The sequence below is a fragment of the Bubalus kerabau genome, chromosome 23, assembly GCF_029407905.1.
Source record: "Bubalus kerabau isolate K-KA32 ecotype Philippines breed swamp buffalo chromosome 23, PCC_UOA_SB_1v2, whole genome shotgun sequence".
Taxonomy (NCBI): Eukaryota; Metazoa; Chordata; class Mammalia; order Artiodactyla; family Bovidae; genus Bubalus; species Bubalus kerabau.
In genome coordinates, this window is record NC_073646.1 from 10,887,159 (window position 1) to 10,897,361 (window position 10,203).

The following is a 10,203-nucleotide window of genomic DNA, read 5'->3' on the forward strand; positions in this document are numbered from 1 at the left end:
CCAGTGTCCAGTGATCCTCGTCTGTGAGTTCACACTGAAGATCAGGAGACTGAAAACAGACCATCAGAAGCTTGCTGACTATGGACAGGGCGTGTGGACAGGTGAGTCTCATCCAGGCAGCTGGGCAGGCTCTGGCAGTCACGGTAGAGTCCCAGAGTCAGCATCTGACGTGTCCTCTCCTGGGTGGGTCAGTCTCTCCACAGAGGATCCCCCAGCCTCCAGCCTGGGGGGTGGGAAGTAGGGCTGCCGGCTTCCAGGGACCACACGGGGTGGTGGGACCCATGACCTTTCTCTCTACCCTTTGTGTCAAGCCTGACCACACCCTAAATTCAGCCTTCTGTCCTCAAGTTCAAGGCCTCCAGCACAGGTTTTATTTAGATGGTATGTTTATTAGTCTTGTGGAGTGAGAAGCTAAGAGAGCTGTTGTTCAATCGCTCAGTCGTGTCCGACTTTTGCGACCCCGTGGACTGTAGTCTGCTAGGCTCCTCTGTCCAAGGGACTTCCCAGCCAAGAATACTGGAGTGGGTTGCCATTTCTTCATCCAGGGGATCTTCCCCACCCAGGGATCAAACCCCTGTCTCCTGCATTGGCAGGCGGATTCTTTACCACTGAGCCAGCTGGGAAGCCTAGTGTTGTGGAGTGAGAAGCTAAGAGAGATTGGAGGACTAAGAGTCTCCCAAATTATCCCTTTTTCCCAAATATTTATTTTCATTTATTTATTTGACTGAGCCGGGTCTTTGTTGCAGCATGTGAGATCTACTTCCCTGATCAGGGATCAAACCCAGGTCCCCTGCATTGGGAGCACAGAGTCTTAGCCACTGAACCACCAGAAAAATCCCCAGAATTGTCCCTTTGCAGATCCATGATGCCAGGTGATGGGGTATAAAAATGAACCAGACAGGTTCTGCTGTCGGGGCTGAAGACCTACTGATTTCTGTGCACCTACTATGTGCTGGGCACTGACTCTGGATCAGGGTTTTGTCCTTCAGGGACCATTTGGCCACATCTGGAGACATTTTTGGTGTCACAGCTAGGGGGTGGATGTGGGTACCACTATCTAGTGGGCAGAGGCCGGGCACACTCCTCACACTCTCCAGGGCACAGGGCTGTCCCCACAGCAGAGAAGTCAGTAGTGCTGAGGTGGAGAGTCCTGCCCTAGAATGATGGGACACATTCCCTGGCTTCATGGGAAGGGACAAAGGTTTTCTGTCTCCTCAGCACCTGCTGTGTGTTTTCACAGCAACCCCTCCACCCAGGGGTCCTCCGCTCTCAGCCTGGGCGAGGGGTGTCAGGGTGGGTACCACGCATGCCCTCTTTCCTGTCTGGTTCCCCACCCCCCCCCCTCAGCCTCGGGGGAGGAGCATAGGGTGGCAGCAGCTATCAGGGTGCAAGGTGGCCCAGACCCGTGGCCCTGCTTGACGTTGGTCCCCACCAAGCCATGTGACAAGACCAGGCCACAAGAAAGAGGTTTCAACAAGCGTTATCGCTTCCTGGAACTCCGACTCGGCGACTTCCCCGAAGACCGGCTGTGCCTGGCGGGCGGGCTGTGCGCGGCGGGGACCGAACTGTGCACCGCGGGGACCAGGCTGTTCCCTTCCTCCTCCGCTGTCCCCGCAAGCTGCCACCCTCTCTCTCAGTCTGACTACCTGGAAAGACTCCACCCCTCCGGGCCCAGCGTCCCTATGGCTTGGCTGTCATTTCAGCACCAGCCCCAGGAGTGGTGGAGCAGGGCTGATCCAGGGGGTCCTTCCAGCGACCTCTAGGATGCTTGAACCGGGCTGAGACCCCAGATGTCCAGAAACCCACCTGCTCTCCTCTCTGCCCCTGATGGGGCAACTGGCAACCAGGTTGGGCACAGATTTGCTTCAGTGTTCCTGTCCGCAAAATGGACACAAATCTCCCATTCCATTTCATCTGCCCATCAGACAGACGGTAGGCAGACACACAATTCCTGTTTCTGTCTTGCTGGTTTGAGCTTTGGAAACCCAGAGAGGGAAGAGAAAAGTCCCATATTGGCAGGGGCAGAGAGTGGACAGAAACTGAAGGCTTCTTGGATGTCACTATCTCTGGGTGAATGTGATGACTCGGGAATAAGTCACTTCCTCGAGTCCCCACTTCACAGAAATCTAGACTGTAAATATAGACCTGGCCGCAATGGGGTGGGGTGGTGGGGGCCTGGGTAGCCAGAATGAGAGGGTGGGTGAAGAGGAGGAAGCAAGGAGAAAACCATCCTCTGAGCAGGCAGGCGCCCCAGGGTCCTGCCAGTGGGGTTTACTTATTCTGTCGAAATGAAAATGCTCTGACATTGAACAGTATTGCCAACACTGTTTGTGTTTTTGACCTACAAAATCAGCAATTTCATGTGATTCAGCCTAAGATAATCCACCCGCCAGACTGTTTCGAGAATCAAAGATAGCATGACGTGCTTAGCTGCATGCCTGTATGTAATTAGTGCTACGTCAAGAATAGCCCTTATGTCGTATGATAACACATATATCTCTTATCTAATACTATATCACCAATGATATTAGTATTCCCTGGTGGCTCAGACGGTAAAGCATCTGCCCGCAATGCAGGAGACCCAGGTTCGATCCCTGGGTTGGGAAGATCCCCTGGAGAAGGAAATGGCAACCCACACCAGTACTCTTGCCTAGAAAATTCCATGGATGGAGGAGCCTGGTGGGCTACAGTCCATGGGGTCACAAAGAGTTGGACACGACCGAGCGACTTCACAACTTCAATGATAGTAGTGACGCTAAATGTTATCCATTCTCTCCTCCATCCTCCCCTTGTCAAATCCACATTGATTGATCATGCAGCGTGTACCCAGGATGGGGGTAAGCATTCTTCATTGTTACCAGCACTCAGTGTCAGCCCTGATTCCTGAGCATGCACCCTTTGCAGGCGAGTGGTGAAAGCTCCGCATTGTGTCCACAGGTGCCTGAGCCAGCACATCACTACATGTCACGTGTCAGTCTGAGCACCCCTGCTGGGACCTCCCGGTAATAGGACCTCTTTTTATTAACTTGTGCAAGCTGCAGCTGGCTCATGGGTCATCTTGAATTTACGTTCAACCATGCTGTTTGGGCCAGAAGTCAACCTGATTTGGGAATATTGCTGTTCCTAACTCCAGTACCCTTGCCTGGCAAGTCCCATGGACGGAGGAGCCTGGTGGGCTGCAGTCCATGGGGTCACCAAGAGTCGGACACAACTGAGCGACTTCCCTTTCACTTTTCACTTTCATGCACTGGAGAAGAAAATGGCAACCCACTTCAGTGTTCTTGCCTGGAGAATCCCAGGGAGAGGGGAGCCTGGTGGGCTGCCGTCTCTGGGGTCGCACAGAGTTGGACATGACTGAAGCGACTTAGCAGCAGCAGCAGCAACCATAGTATAGGACTTTATATCAATGCCTTTAATGTCACCTTGGTGTCCACTCTGTGTCTTAATCCAGGGCTTATTTGAGATCCCAGTGAGTGGTTCACCATCCTTGCATCAGGCAGATCACCTTAGATTCTCATAAAGGAATTTGGGAAGATGGGGGAAAAGGATGGAGCCGAGGCCAGAGCTCTGTGGCATAGTTCTCAAGGCCTGTTGGCCAGTTGGGATGTGTGTGTGTGTGTGTGTGTGTGTGTGTGGTTAACAATTTACCAAGTCAGAGACCCAATCAGGATGTTGATGCTTCTGTCTGGATTCAGACCTCACTGAGGTCCAATTTTGGTTTTGCCACATGTTAACTCTGTGGCCCTTGGCAAGTCATTTCACTTCTCTAGGCCTCAGTTTCTTCATCTGAAAAATGGATACTAATAGTCCTACCCTACAGAGGGATAAGAAGGACTAACCGAGACTGTGGGTGGGGGGCAGGGGGCACCCCAGTGGTGTCTGGCATATGGTGGGTGCTCAGTGTGAGCCTGAGTTTGAGAATTAGCCAGTGGCACAAGTCGTTTCTGCACCAGACACCTCCTGGGAAGGTCAGTAGCAGCATGACCGAGGCAGCGGTGAGGCAAGGCTGTCCCTCAGGGACACACCAGCTGGTTCGTCTGAGGGCCTCCCTCCCCTCAGGACAGAGTGCCCGCAGCCTCTGCTAGTGTAGCCCTGCTGACCAGCAGCCCCTCCTTTCCAGCCTGCCCAGGGGCCTGGGCCTCCCCCGAACAAGAGCGACTTCCCGTCTCTGCACCGCAGCTTTCCCATCTGTAAAGAAGGAGCCAAACCTCAGTGGGCCCTTGAGAGCATCCGGTGAGCTGTGCCTCACAAGGACAACATGGGTCGCCTTGCTGGCTCCAGCTGTCCCTCAGCTCCCTCACTGGTAAGACAGGTACCATCGTTACGATCTTGTCAGCCAATGACTTGGAAGGTTGTTCATGAAATGCTCAGTGGAAAAAGCAGGTTATGATATGGGTTATGAAGAATGGTATCTTCCTCATTTTACGTCCCTGGATATGTTCCAATGTCTCCTACTTTATAGTCTATGGGAACTTGAATAGAATTCGTATCCTACTGTTGTGTGAAAAGTGTATAAATCTTAATTACATTGAATTGGTTCACAGTACTTTTCAGGCCTACTTTATCCTATTTTTCTGTATATTCATTCTATTAACTTTTGAGAGTTTGATATTGAAATTCCAATTAAAAACCTTAATTTATCTACTTTAAAAAATAAGTGTAATATATGTAGCTTTGTTCTGTATTTTCCAGCTTTCCTGTACATGTGTTATCATACTTTCATAATTTAAAAATAAAAAAACAGTGGTGTCTTTTTTTAAAAAAAAAGCGTGTATCTGGAAATCAGGAAAATATATAAAATGTATTTTATGCTATCATTATTGGTAGATTCTTTTACGAATTTAACAACAAATGTGAAGATTAAACAATAATGTGGACTAACCCAGGATGTGACTGTGGGGGGCGGGAAGGCACTGGGGATATGGAAACTCTGTGCTTCCCGCTCAATTTTGATGTGAACCAAAACTGCTCTAAAAATAAAGTCTGTTTTAAAAAAGAAAAAAGGGAAGGAAAATTTTTTAATGTGGAATTTTTTTTTTTTCCCAGCACGAAGAAGTTACGAACCACCATGAATCAGGAGGTGTGAAAGTGTCTGCATTCCAGCTTTCCTTGAGGGCAGATGTCAGCTGGAGAGGGGAGTACCCTGGGCCCCAGATCCCGGCAAAATGAGTCTTGCTTCTTTCAGCCGGGGAGTTGTTCGGCCTCTTCTTAGGATGAGTGAGTGGTTCCATTTCACTCACTCACCCTTTGTTCCAAGCAAACCTGACCCCTGACCCTTGTTGCTCTTCAAACTCTGATTACCCAAGACTCTCTGGGGTTGCCAGTGACAGAAGCATAACTCAGACAAGCATAAGCAGAAAAGGAACCTTGTGGCGTGTGTCACAGGTAAGCCCAGGGGTGGGTTTCAGGTATGGCTGGATGTAGGGGCTCCCACGAGGCATCAGGGCTCTGTCCTGTGCTTCTTCTCTTCTATTCTCTTGACTCAGCGGCCACAATGGCTGCCAGTGGGCCTGCGTTTAGAAGAAAGAGTTCCTGCAGAAAAAGTCCCAGGAGGGTCTCTGACTGGTCCAGCTTAGGTCATGTGCCTACCCTGAACTGGGGCATGGGGAACTCAGGCCATCTTGCCCACATCCACCTGCGGTCACAGGGCGCTGTGGCAAGCCCCCCTCAGGACCTTACAGAGGCGGGTGGGGCAGTTCCCTGAGAGCAGTGCACCCTGTGTGGACCCTCCTTTCCAGCCACTGCGTCTCTGTACCTGCTGGCCCCTCTCCCTCTTTGGAATGTGGGCAAAGAGACTGTCAGGTCACAACTGTTCTGTGAGGGCCCAGGCACTGTCGGCTGCCACAAACCTGGCTGTGAATCCCTGCTGTGCTCCAACAGGCTGTGTGACATAGGCAAGTCACTTGAGCTCTCTGAGCCTCATTTTTTTCTCCTCACCTTGTCAGTCCACGGAGAGGTGCTTGTGTGCAGAAGCCCAGGGCCTGGGGCGGAGGGCGAGCTCCGGTGAGACAGCCACGGTCAGGATCTGGATGCTGACTGGAGCTCGCTTAGGGGAGAGGCTAGGCCGCCTTTGGATCTCCCCTCTAGCTATGACGTCTTGGGCAAATACATCCACCACACTTCTCTGAGTCTTAGTTTTTCTGCCCACAAAAATCAGAGAAACTTGCCTCTACAGGGACAGTTATACAGATTCACTGGAAGGACTGAAGCTCCAATACTTTGGCCACCGGTTGTGAAGAGCTGACTCATTGGAAAAGACCCTGATGCTGGGAAAGATTGAGGGCAGAGGATAAAGGGGTAACAGAGGATGAGATGGTTGAATGGCATCACCGACTCAATGGACATGAGTTTGAGCAAGCTCTGGGAGACGGTGGAAGACAGGGGAGCCTGGTATGCTGCAGTCCATGGGTCACTCAGTCAGACACGACTGAGCCACTGAACAGCGACACACAGATTATGGGAGATTACAGAGGCCACTTTGCCCATGCTCTTCCCTCTGAGATGCCCTTCCCCACCTTGACTGCCCAGGTGGATTCCTTCTCAACTTATGCTTTAGGACTCTGCCGGTGACATCCCCAGGGTGCCTCCCCTGACTCCACATCCTCCAACGTCCTCTTATTCTTAAACTAATTAGCTCTTTTCCTGGTTCCCCCCTACCCTCCACCAACCCTCCAGCCACCTGCATCAGGGGATACCAAAACCCCATCGAATGCCCTTTTTCTCCTAACTCTCTGAACAGCTCAGATTGGTCTCTTCCCTTGCACCTGGGACTACTGGAAGCATGAATAAACATTTGTGGAATGAATGCTTGACTCCCAAATTTTCTTTCTGATGGGCCTGTGGTGCCATCTCTGCTGGCAGCATGGCGCCCACCAGGGGAGGGGGACCTTGGGTGAGGGAGGAAGTCCAGGTTGCTGCTGGTAGCCCAGGCAGCTGATTTCTAAGAAACCAGCTGAGGGACAGGAAGGCTGGGGCAAAGCTCAGGATGGCTTTTACTTTCAGTTTTCTGCATCTGGAGCAGTGTAGGTACCCAAGGTTCTTGGCTGGGAGGGGACGGTGTTACAGGCACAGCGTTGTCAAATGTCAAGGACACAGCCAGCACTTCAGGACCCAGACCACGCCCAGAGCCCGGAGAGGTCTTGCCCGGCCCCATCCACAGCTGTCAGGGTAGGAGCAGGGACCGCTGGGGGTAACGGCCGCCCGGCCCGGTCCGGCCCGGCCATCAGGGCTTCCTGTTTATTCACTTGACCTTTATTTTGTACATGGTTTGGATTATTTATTCCTTCACCCATTCATTCATTCATGCACTCATTCATTCACTCACCCATCCGTCCACTCACCCATGCACAAGTCCTTTCTCTCACTCCTAAGACCTCTCTGTCTTCTCTTTCCTTCCTATTTTCCCGGGTTGTCTTTCCTCTCCTCTTCCCACTCCCTGTCTCCCCAGCTCTGCCTCTTGCTCCCTCTCTCTGCCTATCTGCACCCCTTGCTTCCCCGCCCCCCTTTCTGACTCACTCACCCATTTTTTCCCTGGAGGAGGTGAGCTGGGCTTTGAAGACTGAGTAGGAGTTTGCCAAGTGAAGGGGATGCAAGAGAAACATCAAAGACTTCCCCTGGGTTGCTCAGAAGGCCAAAGGATCATGGAAGCAGATGGGGAATGTGAAGGGGACAGTGAGGGGCTAAAATGTACAGTGGGGCTGGGCAGTGAAGGACCTCAGAGCCTGTGGGGAAGGGGTCAGATTTTAGTGTCTAGCAGCTGGGAGCCACTAGAATGCTGTGGGGTCATCTGGCTTGGTCCCAGTACTGCTTCTATGACTTTATCAGCCATGAGAGCTAGACAAGGAGCTCAAGCTCTCCTGGCCTAGTCTGTGAAATGAGACAATAAGGGTACCCATCTAGAAAGAGCTAGATAAAGGGGAGCCGGTAGCAATACTCACTTGCAGGGGGAGCCAAGGGTATGTGTGTGTGACCGGGGGTTTCAGGTGAGCGAATCAGCAGTTTAGATGGTCACACCCAATTCTCTCCATTGCCTGCCAAGGGGCCGAGCCCACATCTCTGTTCCTCAGTTTCCCCATCTGCAATCCAATGAGGGGAAGGTCCACTTTAAGCTCAAGCCTGCACTCCTTGCCCCACCCCCATGCCCTGCCCACCTGGCCGGGGGCGCCCACCAGGCCCCCCTCCCGCCAGGACCTGAGGGAGTTTCGCTTTGACCCACCTTCCAGAAACTATGGCCCTTCCTGTCACCAGGTTACCACAGAGGGAACTTGGCAAAAGATAAGATTAGCAGCACGGAGGAACCCCAGGCTGGCCATGCTAGGCTTTCATTTTTAGTGTCACAAGCTGGGCCCCTACATAGGGTCCACCCTGCCCTGCCAGCGTCACGCCTCATATTGAGCACGTACTCTGTGCTTATATCACTTCCTATTAATACTATGTACCTGTGAGATCCGAGGCCTTACCCCATTTCACAGGTGAGGAAACTGAGGCTCAGTCAGTGCCCATGACACACAGCTGGCAGCCAAGCTGGGCAGTTTCCCAGGCACGGGATGGGTGTCTTGGAGGGTCCCTGGATGATGGTTTTAGGTGAGATCCAGGGACATTTTGATAAAACATTGAGCTGATGTGCAAGATTTCCTATTTTCCACTCAAGTAAAGGAGACAGTCTCATATGGGTGCTACTGTGTCTTAAACACCTCTCTGACACTTGACACGCCTCGCTCTCTCTTCCCCTCCCTCCCTCGCTCTCAACCACACACAAAACAGGCTTTTTTTGTTTGTGTGTGTGCTCAATCATGTACAACTCTTTGCCACTTCATGGACTGTAGCCCGACAGGCTTCTCTGTCCATGGGATTTTCCAAGCAAGAATACTGGAGTGGGTTGCCATTTCCTCCTCCAGGAGATTTTCCCAACCCAGGGATCGGACCCTCATCTCCTTTGGCTCTTTCATTGGCAGGTGGATTCTTTACCACTGCATCACCTGGGAAACCCACATACAACAGACCTCTGAAAGCAGAGCAAGACACCAATCTCTAGCTAAAACTTACTAACACTGTTTGAATTTCATTGCATTTTTTTCAAGGGTTACCTTTTAGTGGCAGGTGACTCTGGCTTTCTGTGTATAGTTATGATACATTTCCCTTTGAATAAAACTTACCTAAGGAAACCGAGTAACTTGAACAGCTGCAACTTGGATAGAGCTGGCAAAAACCATAAAAGTGGATCTCCGGTGTCTGACAGTTTGGAAACCTTAGCTTAAAGCAAGGGAATGGCTATAAAATCGGGCTGCCTGTGTTGGAACCTCCTAGGTTCTGCCACGTAGCTGCTGTGTGACCGTGGGCACTTTATTTAACCTCTCTGTGCCTATTTTCTCATCTGCAAAATGAGTATCATAACAATAATAGTGTCTGTTTCATATGGGTCTTGTGAGGGTTAAATGAAACACAACGCATGAATTACATAGAACAATGCCTAGTGTCTAGTGAGCAATTGACATGATGGGCTGGTAGCCTCAACCATTTGCAGCAAATGACAAGCTGAGAATGCAACCAGGTCTGTCTGACTTCATGACTGTGCTCACTCAAATACACAGGGCAGCCCGTGTAAAGCAAAATAGTAATAATTATTATAACCTCTATATTTGTGTCGTGATCCAAGTTATCTCCACTTAGAGTAAATCATTTGATCCTCATAGCCCTTCCGAAGCAAGGCAGAGTGGTTCTCGTTTAGTCTTGGTGTTGTTCTTCAGTCACTCAGTTGTGTCTGACTCTTTGTGACTCCCTGGACTCCAGCACTCCAGGCTTCCCTGTCCTTCACTGTCTCCCGGAGTTTGCTCAAACTCATGTCCAGTGAGTTGATGATGCCATCCAGCCATCTCGTCCTCTGTTGTCCCCTTCTGCTTCTGCCCTCAATCTTTCCCAGCTTCAGGATCTTTTCCAATGAGTCAGCTCTTTGCATCAGGTGGCCAAAGTATTGGAGCTTCAGCATCAGTCCTTTCAATGAATATTTGGAGTTGATTGCCTTTAGAATGGACTGGCTTGATCTCCTTGAAGTCCAAGGGGCTCTCAAGAGTCTTCTCCAGCATTGAATCTAATTCTTGTTTTATAGATGAGGCCACTACAGTCACACTAACAGGACTCGAACCCAGGGCCTGGGTCCCAGGTCTTTCCGCTCCTCTGTGCTGCCTCCCACAGTGAGATGTTGAG

General features: G+C 51.0%; 1 long non-coding RNA gene across 1 annotated transcript; it reads right to left on the reverse strand.

The window, feature by feature from the left end:
• Nucleotides 1–301: 301 nt before the first annotated feature.
• On the reverse strand, nucleotides 302–9,805 carry LOC129637578 (uncharacterized). Its single transcript, XR_008707533.1, has 3 exons — nucleotides 9,631–9,805; nucleotides 7,938–8,075; nucleotides 302–647 (listed from the first exon to the last, which is right to left on the reverse strand). It is a non-coding gene; the product is annotated as an uncharacterized LOC129637578 (long non-coding RNA).
• Nucleotides 9,806–10,203: the final 398 nt, after the last annotated feature.